General features: G+C 36.5%; 1 protein-coding gene across 7 annotated transcripts in view; it reads right to left on the bottom strand.

Moving 5' to 3' along the window:
• Positions 1 to 12,308, bottom strand: part of LOC101739343 (ephexin-1) — a 146,210-nt gene that overhangs the window by 71,040 nt on the left and 62,862 nt on the right. Inside the window, exon 1 of one of the 7 annotated variants that reach the window (XM_038013344.2) lies at positions 7,297 to 7,534. The exons of the other annotated variants lie outside the window; for them this stretch is intronic. The gene's annotated coding sequence lies outside the window, so the exon portion shown is untranslated. Of the gene's footprint in view, positions 1 to 7,296; positions 7,535 to 12,308 lie in introns of those variants that run through there. 7 annotated transcript variants of the gene reach the window in all.

Raw genomic sequence — 12,308 nt, 5'->3', positions numbered from 1 at the left:
GTAAAAATATACATACAGGCATAGTTGAAATGTTTTATTCAGAAAAATTACTCTTCTTTTGTACTGGCTTGTAGCCTCATCTAACATGGTTTTGCTTAACACGGGACTTTGTAGGACCGTATCTACTGTGTTATAGGTAGGCTAACTGTATTTAAATGAATGCATAGAGGTTTCAATTCTCTGTTTAGCTAAGAATGGTTCAAATTATATTTTACTTTTTTTTATCAGCGTCAATTTATTATACTTATGATCTCCATTGTTCCGCAGAAGGACGTTCAATAGCCGATACCATAACAGCGAGCCGTTTGGACAACGTGGTTTCTTTTGTATAAACAATCAGAGGAAGTCCATTTCAATTGGATGGCGATGATATACTGTGTAGTGTTCCAGTTAAAATTATTAGATCATCTTCTGGATCCTCATTAACCCTGTCGTTGGTCAAGTGGTTAGTGAGTTTAATGTTTCGTTGCCCTGTCAGTTTCGGTACATACTTACAGTGAAGAAGTTTAAGTTTATTGTTTACGTCTCGTGTTTGTTAACAGGAGAAGATCTAAGCTTGTTAGATCTTCTTCTTGCTTTTCTTAATTTTCTTAATCTTGCTGGGTTTTTGTTTTAGCATGCATTTACCTTATTGCGTCTCTCAGTATATCTTCACTCTACTGGCTTTATGTGAGTAAGCTTAGCTTAGCTGACTTTTCTGGTCGGTATATTCATTTGCGACTTTGGATCTTATCTACTAGGTGATAAATATCTATCAATTTCTAATACACACGTCCTGCTGCCATAATTGCGTATAAATAAGAACTTCTATTAGTTTTATTTCCTTCCCTGTTCCTTCGTCTTTAATGGTTGCATCACACAAATGAAATGCTTACTTAATTTTATTTGCGCCCTTTGTAAAATGAAATTTTATAGAATATCACGCAACTACTCTAACGTAGTTCGATAAGTACGAACGAAGGCACCTCATCAGTATTCCCTCAATGTTCCGATGTGGCTGTTTACAGACGAGGCATGAGGATAGTTTGCGTCAGCCAGTAGCGCGACCGTGCCCTTGACGTCGGTCACTATTTTCGGCTAATCAAGTGAACCGCATGCTCCCATCGCAGCCATAAAAAACACAACAGAGATAACCGAACGAATACTCTAAATAATAATAATACAATTCACTGTCTTTGATAATGAGAGTGCAGCATTGGAAACGGTTGTACCGGAAATTGTACTGCGGCCAAGTTAAAATGCATTGTGGTGGAGATTGGAAGCCTTGACAAGAAGTACACTTCCCATATTGATGAGGTTATCGTTGTTTTGGCAGGACACGCCGCCTGCTAGGTATTTGTACAATAACCATTGTTCTGTAAAACAATATGAAGGAGGATTGAGCTGCAGACTGAAAATTCACGGCTATTTATATTTGAAAGGACGTTTTAATGCTAGTTAATATTTTGTTTTGCTAATCGGTATTTTGCGTTTTGCAAATTTGGGTATTTTGCATTTTGATTTTTTCTAAACATTAGTTACGTTTTGTTTTATGTTTATAGATATTGTACATGTATTTTCTCAAATCACGAACTGTCCTATCGTCCACACATCCAAGCAATAAAAAAAAAAAAAAATTTGGAACTGATATAGATAAGGAATTGCAGGTTTCTTGAAAAGACTTTAGCTTCCGTTAGCTGTGAGAGTTCAAAACAAATGGCTCGATTGGTAGTGTCACAGATTACACGATTAACTTCACTACATATTATAAAACAAAGTCGCTTTCTCTGTTCCTATATCTCTCTGTCCCTATGTATGCTTAAATCTTTAAAACTACGCAACGGATTTTGATGCGATTTTTTTTAATAGATAGAGTGATTGAAGAGGAAGGTTTATGTGTATAATAACATCCATTAAATAGTGGAGAAATCAATAATAAATTACAGTTTACGAAGCGAGTGCTCTGAGGAATTGTTCGAGATGATACCGGCATCTCGTTTTTACCATCGCACCGCCCGTCACCGGAGTAGAGTTCATCCATACTACCTGGAGCCACTGCGGTCATCCACAGTGCGTTTCCAGAGGTCTTTTTTGCCACGTACCATCCGGTTATGGAATGAGCTCCCCTCCACGGTGTTTCCCGAGCGCTATGACATGTCCTTCTTCAAACGAGGCTTGTGGAGAGTATTAAGCGGTAGGCAGCGGCTTGGCTCTGCCCCTGGCATTGCTGACGTCCATGGGCGACGGTAACCACTCACCATCAGGTGGGCCGTGCGCTCGTCTGCCTACAAGGGCAGTAAAAAAAAAAAAGCGAAGCGAGGGCGAGTCGCTAGTATGTAATATAGTAAGTACACTAGAAAGGAAGTATTACTGTTGGCCCGGAGGTCTTTACAGTTTTACTAGGGCAGGTGGGCGAGCATGGGCTCAGCCAGGAGGGATGGGATTTGCTGACAGCTGCCCGAGCGCTTCCGAAGGGAGATCTAATAGTTCAGTGGCAACTGCTTCGCGAATGCTCATTACCTTTCCGGCTATCTGAGTATTATGGCGAAAATAGTTATGATTTAGGAATGCACTATCACTATTTAAGGTGTTGCATCGATACGTATATCTCAAAACTCATCGTATTTCTTGAAATAAGGCATCACTAGTACTTTTAATACTTTTACTTCTAGGTAGTCGACCTGATTTATTATTCTATAGGTAGTACTAATTTGTATGTGAACCTGCAAGAAGTGCCTTTTGTGCTTTTACAATAATAAACATGCTTTTTTTATTTTTTATTTTATAATCGAAATCAGCAAGTAATGTAAAATGAAAAACGGTTAAAATATGATTAAATCAGTACGACAGTTTAATTCGTGAAAAAATATGTTGGACTCACTGAAATTTTTCGAATACTTGACGTCGGACTTTTTATGTCTAGCGCGTGTTTTGTTTCCAGTTTTATCAGGCCTGTGGCTATTTTCCGGAGTCTGTGGTGAACATGTTTTGATATTATAAATAATAAATACATTTGAATGAAATTTACGATAGAATTAGGTTGTTCCAAATTGAAATCATTTATTTAAATTATTTAAGAATCCTATTTCGAATTTTCGACCCACTGAGAAGATCCGGCGAGAAACTCAGTGGGCTGTGTATAGAGACTACTACTCCGTGTAACTAGGAGACTAAGCAACTAGAAATGCCGGTCAACGATGCGAAAGATAATGCAGAGAAATCGAATCAAGATAATCAATAATGCTGAAATTACTGAGAAGAAAAAGAAAGAGCCCCTTGTAACGCCTCATGAGTAGACATCACCAGCCTGCTTATATCCGTGGCGAAACCATCATGCATTCCGGATTGATTGATGGGTGGAACAACAGTTATACACTAATAACGTAACTTCTATTTCAAGTCTAGAGATGAATGGCGGTGTTCGCGTTGTGATAACGACAAGTGGAGCCGGTAGCCACAAAACTAAATGGGTCGTGAGCTCGTTCAGCCATATAAAAATACACTACAAAAAAAAACCTAACTTTTATTTCACATGGTGTTTGTTGACTAAAGTATTTTCGACACATAAATCTAAACAATCAAAAAGACCAGGTTATAGACATTTAGTGGGTACGATGACACTGAATAAAGTTTCCTAACTTAACACAATAAGATATTTATTATGACTATCATGTTCTATCAACTAATATTAGAAAAAGTAACTTAAACTAATTTAGTTTGGTACACGCAATTCGCAAGTCGGCTACCGTCACGCGTCCTTACTCACAATAACTACAATTAGACTATTAAATACGTGTGAAGTAACACTTTACTATGATTTACTATGTATTACATTATCAAAATACAGAAAGACGAATAAAATTTGGTATTTTTGGAACGAAGTTCCTTATGGGACCGAGTTTCTCGCGCGATCTTATTAGTGGGTCGCGATTCCGATTCTGCACTGCTCTTGCTAGAGCTGGTGTTAGCAAATTCGCTCTCTCTCTTTCTCTCAGGTTGAACTCGTTAGCTCACCTACACGTCTGGGTATCGCTGGAATAGCTACCAGCGACTAGGTAGAAAAAAACCAGCTCAATCGTTTTAGTTCACCCGCCTAGACATTGAAACGATAGCTCGAATACGTGAAGAAGTGTTTTATGGGGCTGGGTGGATGAGTGCCTTTACAATAAGATCTCGCATAACTAGTGGTGATAGGACGTCTTAGAAGTCCCCACGGGTAGGTATCACCACTCTGCTTATTCACATGACGCAATGTGTTTCGGTTTGAAAGATGGAACAGCTTATCAGCTTACGTAATCACTAACTCTAGGTGCGTCGTGAGCACGTCAACCCATCTATGCAATAAAAGAAAACAAAAACCGATAAATTACTACCCGTAAATAGATTTAAATACCACCAAGAAATGTTTATGCAGTAAACCTTAAAAAGTTTTTTATGCGTTACTTGTAAGGTGATAAGTATATGATCCGCGTGATGGTCAGTCATACCCGATACTGTAGATCGAATGGTAAACAGTTGATGTTGCCCTAAACATGTCATTACGGATCCTCCCGATCCATTAACGATGCTTTTAGGTACCACTAGCACCGTTCACCGTCATCACCGAACCTGTCGCTTGCGACGAAAGGCTCGACAAGTAAATTAACACATAGACACAGCCCGCTGAGTTTCTCGCCGGATCTTCTCAGTGGGACGCGTTTCCGATCCGGTGGTAGATTCTGCGAAGCACGGCTCTTGCTAGGGCCAGTGTTAGCAACCGGTTTGAGCCCCATGAGCTCACGTACACGTCAAGGAGAAGCTGATATAGCCTCTCTAGGCTGTCAGCATAGGTAGGAAAAAAAGATCAGTAGTCACACTCGCTCATGGATATCAGCAATGACAGGGACACCGCTAAGCCGCTGCCTATCGTTGATAACACTTATGACAAATGTCCATTCTATTTATGAATTGATTTATTTTCCTTTATTGATATTCCAATGCAGTTGAGACGTGTACTAGAAGTCTCAAACATGTTCACGGTACAAAACCCGCAGTGAACTCGGATAGATAGCTGATTTGCAACAGTGCAGTAAAAACAAATATGTGTTAATAAATCGTGATTTAATTGTTTTGCTGTGAACTTATCGCGCACACAATAACGTACGTATGATTTATTGTTATAAAGTTTATTTTTCAGTTAGTTTTATAAAAATTAAACATAAATTATTGTGTGCGGTTTATTAGTTACAAATAAAATGTGGATTCACTGTCGTCACTGGAGAACCCAACGCGGATCTCTTTCAATAAATATCTATATATTAATACGTGAAGCAAAAACCCTTTTGTACCCCTTTTTACGAAAATTGCGCGGACGGAAGAGTATGAAATTTCTCACACTTATAGAGAATATAGAGAAGGAGTGCACAATGCTAATATTTTCTAAAATAATGCATAAAAGATACTTTAAATCGATAAAGAAAACATTACACACACTACCATGTATTTGACACAATACATACATAAAAGTATACTCTTTGTTTACTGTCAATTGGGAAACTTTTGTTATTGTTTAAAGTCCGTGGTCGAATTGAAAATAGATTAATATTGTTTGTATTTAATATTATTGATCTATAGTGCAGTTTTGGCGAATACTGTAACTATATTATCGAAATATAATAGTGTTTGACAATAGAACCATAATAATGTTTAACCTTATAATTTCAATTAATTATAGTCGAATCTCGACTACTTTATTAATTTATTAATTTATTTATTTACTGCGGGGCCACTAAGTAGTTTAAGGAAGTTTACGACATATTGTTTTTTTTTTCTGGTTGACCGTAGTCAGCGCACAAAATGCGTATTTATTCACAGCCTTCATGATCGACGGGAAAGTTTAAGTACTGGTCATTAATAGTAGATTAATGGTTTTTCTTAAACTGCAAATAGTATTATTAGTTTGAAAGTCGGAAGTTGTAAAAATTGATAATTGAAAGTCGGAAGTTATGTATCGGTTTAAGATGGTTCGTTTGAATCGACCGCGGAAAATTCAATCTTATACCTTTAAACGAGCAATTCTTGTATATTCATATATATATATATATATCATCTGAACCTCGAAAACGGCTCCAACGATTTTCATAAAATTTAGTATACAGGGGATTTCGGGGGCGATAAATCGATGTAGCTACGATTTATTTTCAGAAAATGTTTTATTCGTGTTTCCAATAATCAACTCTTCCCGACATCTATTGGCGCATAATAATACTATTTTTCTTAATTGAGGGCAACTAACCGCTTTAAAGAAACAACAAGATGGCGTTATCAAAAAAAAAAGAGCAAAGCTCGGTCATCATCTAGTTAATATTTAAGTAATACATATAGATACGCGGTGTTTGTTTCTGTCTTTTTTATAAGACACGTGTTTCGTATAAATGAATCGATTTTGCCTTGTTTCATTGTTTTTTTTAAAATTATAAACTACTTTCCTTTCAACACAAAACGATTTGGAACGTTTCAAATTGAAATTTACAGAGTATCAAATTTCTATAACACATATGCACCTTTACTACATAACATCTATCAAGAGTATTTTTTTGTGGTTTACATAACATTAATTAGTGGTTCATTTATATTATAATTTAATTTTCCTAGAATGTTCTAAACAGACTACTTCCATACACACTTATAGCATTCGATAGTGCGTTGTAGGTACATCGTCAATAAGGACAATTCATTTGACAACCACTTTCAATTGTTAGGTAACTGATGTACTGACTTTTCAATCGATTTAAATCGTGTTATTCAGTATCGATAGTCCATAAATATTGAATGCGATGTTTTTATTATAATCAAGTTGCGTCGACCCTAAAGTTTACGATCGCAACTTAGTTTGGAAATACAGTTAATTAAATCTTACTAAATGTACTTTTAATTGCTTTTGCTCACTTGAATTTACTTATAGAATATTTATATAATCGTTTGCACATTACAATCTTCATGCTTTTCATTTCAACAACACCGATGCAATGCACGTGGTATTTAATTTGTGTACTCCATTTTTTTATGGTATTCACAGAATAAACACAAATTTATTGCAGAACAACATTCTTCAATTGTTAATTGTTAAAACGCTACGCATTCATCATTCAACAAATTGATTTTTTATTTGACATTTAAATAACAGGCAACCGGTATGAAAAATTAATTGGATTTCGCGTATCGATCGTAATTTATTTCTAGTCTATGAAACGTTAGATTCTAGAGTTTAAGCATTGTGTACCTAAATCTAATAAAGAACATAGCGATTAAAATCGATTTACAGGAGTAAAAACTCACCTCAATACAACATTCCAAATACGAAACGATTTTAAAAAAACAATAATTGATAGTTAAACACTTGACGTAACACTGGCACAGGTTATTAATATTTATAAAAAAAACGATCACAAGGCACAGGGTTTATGATTAATATAGTTATAATTAGCAACGAAATAAATTCACAGCGGGTGGTGGCCGGTTGACTCTGGAGTTTTGTGGACACGTGCGTCCCTCACGGTCGGCGGGGCTCAACAGTAGTATGATCTGTGTGTAGTGAGCACACTGTTCACAGCTGTTCGCTGGACACAGGTTTAGGGCTGCCATTGTTCATGAATAATAACTATATAATATGTACAATAGTATGTAATAATAACACGAATGTAACTATACTGAGACCTTAGAACTCATATCTTAAGGTGGGTGGCGGCATGCGGCATATACGTTGTAGATGTCTATTGTATTTTTTATTGCTTTGTGGACGAGCTAACAGCCCACCTGGTGTTAAGTGGTTACTAGAGCCCATGGACATCTACGACGTAAATGCGCCACCCACCTTGAAATATAAGTTCTAAGGTCTCAAGTATAGTTACAACTGCCCCACCCTTCAAACCGAAACGCATTACTGCTTCACGGCAAAATAGGTGGTCCTACCACCAGTAACATTTCGAAATCAATATTAATTGAATGTTTTTTAAATATTAGTACTTATTAAATCCTGATTGCACCCTTGTCTCTGGTCTAAACTCAAAAATTATGTAGTTTATTTTTTGTTTTATTCTTTTGTTGAATTATTTATTGCATACTATATAAGTTATTTTAAGATATAATTTCTAAGATTCATGTCTCGGGGTGGGGGTTCCAATATCTATGGGCACTTAGCACCAGAGCCCAGAGTCAGAACCGATATTAAATTAAAAATAATAATCAACACAGCCAACTTTATAAGCAGTATCATAATTTGATTTATTAAAATGCCTACCGGTTCGAATTCTATCGAAATCATTTTTGCCTGATGTATACGTCAAAGGCAATTCTTGTATTTGATTGAATTACAATGTTATGCATGTTATATCGTCAAGATTATATTATTATTAACGATAACGATTACTATTGAAAAAAATAGATTTTTTTAAATGTAAAAATATTTTAGTTTATTTTTTTTAGCAGAAATGTGATAATTTTGACGATTATTACGATTACATTAAGGAACATGTGGACTGGTGTATTACATAAAATATCATTAATGTGGTTGTCTTGCACGCAATGTAAAGCAATTTAATTCACAGAACATCGGGAGAGTCTTACGATCTATCTATCTCGCATGGCACATATTGGCTATGACGTCATGATATACTGCACACATCCTTTAGAAACAAAGCACTGTAGTTTAATTATGTAACTTAAAAACGATTATTAAGCACGGATTTTATGTATGTTTGTTGAGTGTCCTTGTTTACCTTGATAGATACTTTCGGAGTTTTTAATATTGATTAATTTAGCAATATTCATTTTTCAGTTATCCTCGCATTGATGCCTTCTTGCTCATCTCTAGCGCGAAGCAATAATGCATCTCGCTCTAACAGACAGGAATGTAAATATTGCATTTTCGACCTTAAGTTTTAAGACGGACAGCGGTGTTGATGTAGTGGCCTTGACATAGTATACACATAAAAACAAGTATTTTAAATCTTATCAGAGCTACGAGTTCTCTTTGCCTAAGTCTCGGGGAGGTCCGAATGATGGATTTTGAGACGTGATTCTACCCAAAGACGCATAAGACAAGAGCTGATTGTCTATATACTGCTGAAGCGAAGTGGTACCGCTAGCACATATCAGTCTACCAGAAGGTACGGTAGTATGGCAGAGCTCAACGTTCGTTTTAACGTCCTCGATAGCGTAAAAGTTAACTGATATTTGTATGGAATTAGAACGTTTGCCTACGTTTGCCGCTAGGGGCGCTGTTCCAACCGCATACAAATATGAGTTAACTTTTACGCTATCGAGAACGTTAAAAAACTCGCACTAAGCACACTGAGCAATGAGAAAACGATTCTAAAAGGCACCGAATACCGCTATGGCGACTGTTGCGCGTGGTACGTACAATTTTTATTACTGGCATTACCTACAAGCAATTACGCAGGTATTTGGGTCAGTGAAGCACGCGTTCGAAGCGTGCATTTTACTTAACATATTTCATGTTAATGACAACGCGGTTGTAGCGGGAGTGGGTGGACAGAATTCATGCTTTTTTGTAGACAATGTTTGTAGATAATATGGCGTGGTATTTAGATCCACGAAGACTGCTTGTATTCCGGTTTGCAGGGTAACCACTTAACACCAGGTGGACAGTGGGCTCGTCCACCCAAACAAGCAATAAAAAAAGATCTACCGCCGATTTTCTACCGTATAAAGCGTGATTGCACTTGCCCACCCGCTTGCATGATGTACTTCGTAATATTTCCTATTTAGATCAGCAACAATACCTGATGGTATGCGGTTACCGTCGCTCATGGAGGTCAGCAATCCCAGAGGCACAGCCAAGCCTCTGAGTACTCTCCACAAGCCATCGTTTGAAGAAGGCCGAGTCTTCACACGTATACACACGCGTCATGTGTGATTTTAAGAAAGTGTTCTACGTACGTGACTTGTAATGAAAAAGTAAAAAAAACAAAGTTACGTGTTTTTTCACACGGAGCGCGTTATAAGAGATGATATTTATACAGTACGTACGTCGAACCAAATATAATGTTTTAAATTTTAATATGATTTTATTGGAAACAATTAAAAAAAACAGTGAAAACTAAAAAAAAGACTCTTAGACTGCACTTCAAGTATTGCGTAGTTGTAAATATCTCCATCAAACTAATAACTTTGTTTTATTTTATAGATGAAAAGCTTGGAGGCACTTGTTTTGCTATTCGAAATCTATTAAGAGAAAAAAAAAACATAAAAACCTCGGAGACCTCAAAAAAACTAAAATTATTTCTATGAAGTTATAACTCAAGATCATGCCGTTCGCGGTAATTTAGAAACGCCATTACGGTAATTATAGATTATCTTCAATGAGAATTCAATTATTTAAGGACATCGATGAGATCCAGTCACGAACGATACAACAGCGTGCCAACGGTCGCTCAGACTAGTACCTGTCAATGTGACGCCATTTAATAGTCCTTGACTTCAAGATATCGAAGGCTCTTTGATTTATTGATATTTTGACTGGTGGTAGGACGTCTTGTGAATCCGCACGGGTAAGTACCGTCACCCTGCCTATTTTTGACGTGAAGCAGTAATGCGTTTCGGTTTGAAAACTGCTCCAGCCGTTTTACTGTAAAAACTGAAACCTTAGAACTTATATTTCAAGGTAGGTGACGGCACTTACGTTGTAGATGTCTATGGGCTCCGGTAATCACAAAACATTAGGTAGGCCTTGAGCTCATCCACCCACAAAAGCAACCGGAAAAAAGGTATTTAAATTTAGAATATTAAAATCTAAATGTCATAATTTTGTATGACACTATTAGCTTTTTGCGACTATGACGAGCTCAAATCTCGCTTGATGGTAGGTACCACATTCTTTAGTAAAGACATATCGTATTCAGGTCCACGAGAACGACTGTCATGATGGAGGAATGGCTGTAACAAAAACGAGATTTGATACCCCAATTCATCCTAGCACTTCTACACAAAATGCTTCATCAAACCAAACCACGAATGTGGAGATTCTCTTGTCTTAATATAAACTCGGATTAATAGAGCGATATTTGGGTTAAGTTTTAGATATGCGACGAGAACTATATTCGTTTTAACATCTGGCCGACATAACTCTGAATGCAAAAGGGAAGTCGCTTATGACGCATCTCGCGGCTTTAATCTTGCAAGAGATGCAGGATTCTTAAATGGTTAAATTTATTTATTTATTTATTACACTTCCTGTAAAATTTACATTGGCAGACTTAATGCCTATGGCATTCTCTACCAGTCAACCAAAGGTAGTGCAAAGTAAATAGTGGTAGGTGTAATGAAATTTATATTAAGATACGAATAAATACACAAAAAAGTATATATAAGTGGGAAGATCTGAACTTTTTGGTTAATTCACACTGGCACAAGAGTTTTATTTTTAAAAGAAGAAAATATAAATGACAGATAGAAGTTTGACATAACGATGTTACGAATGTGTATGGAGTATTTTTTTGAAAGATTAAAAGATTTTGTTGTTAAACTAAATAATTATCCACTAAATTTTGCCATACCATCCCACATCTTTTTGGGGGCTCGTCCGGGATACCGTTCAAAATATCGTCCGCGATACCGTTCAATATATCGTCCGGGATACGATTCAGGATACCATTCAGGATACCGTTCAGGATGTCGTTCGGTGATAAATCACTGTGGATTGACGAATTTCTACAGAGATAAGTTGTAGGCAACCTGTGCATTTTCGTTGTGCATTCAAGACTTGGAGACGTGTAAAAATAACGATTTTATGATGAAGTATTATTGATGAAGTTTTGTGTAAGGTTATTTTATGCAGACTTATTATGAAGATTACATAAGATTATTTACTGAAGATTACTTAAGAAGAAGACTGATTTTGAAAATTGTTATTAACGACTACTACGACTATTTACGAGTTCAACGAGACGATTATCTTTTTTTTTTGCATAAACTATATTCCTAAAGTAAAAAATGCCTCCTAAGAAGAATAATGATAATGACGAAAGAGAAGACGTCGAGGTGCATATCTCATTTCGTGATTTGGAGCAGTCCATGACACCTTTCACCGGAGATGATACTTACCCGATTTCGGAGTTTTTTGATGAATTTGAAGATGTTGCTGATTTGATGAAGTGGACCAAAGTGGAAAGAAAGATTGATCTATGCAAAGAAACTTTTGGGTGGAACAGCAAAGCTATTTTTAAGATCTATTGGTAGAGTTAAAGACTATCCTACTTTGAAGGAAGCCCTTATTGAAGAATTTAGCCCTAAGTTTAATAGTGCTAAGATTCACAAGAAGCTTATTTCAC

This window comes from Bombyx mori, chromosome 10 (genome assembly GCF_030269925.1).
Source record: "Bombyx mori chromosome 10, ASM3026992v2".
In the NCBI taxonomy this organism is placed as follows: Eukaryota; Metazoa; Arthropoda; class Insecta; order Lepidoptera; family Bombycidae; genus Bombyx; species Bombyx mori.
This window is presented reverse-complemented; position numbering and strand designations above follow the sequence as displayed.